The following is a 330-nucleotide window of genomic DNA, read 5'->3' as shown; positions in this document are numbered from 1 at the left end:
TCTCTTTTTCTATGGGCAAGGGGGGGGGAGGGGGCGCCTTACCACATAAGCATTCCGACCGTTTATTTTTTTTTTTTCACTCTCTCTACCACCCGTCGACCAATCACAACAGTTCTTTAGCAAAGCAAAGTTTTATGTAGAGGCGCCTGTAGGCAAAATGTCACACCACTTAGATTGCGCAGTTAAAAGATGACGCGCGTTGAAAATGACGCGTTTTGTCCCGCGTCTAACTTTGCCCCGCCGCCCTACCCTTTATTGATTCAAGAACAGAATTCGACAAGGCAACTTTCTGAAGCGTTTCAGCGTTCTTGCTTCGTGATTTCAACTTCA

Source organism: Dermacentor andersoni, chromosome 4, assembly GCF_023375885.2.
Source record: "Dermacentor andersoni chromosome 4, qqDerAnde1_hic_scaffold, whole genome shotgun sequence".
In the NCBI taxonomy this organism is placed as follows: Eukaryota; Metazoa; Arthropoda; class Arachnida; order Ixodida; family Ixodidae; genus Dermacentor; species Dermacentor andersoni.
This window is presented reverse-complemented; position numbering follows the sequence as displayed.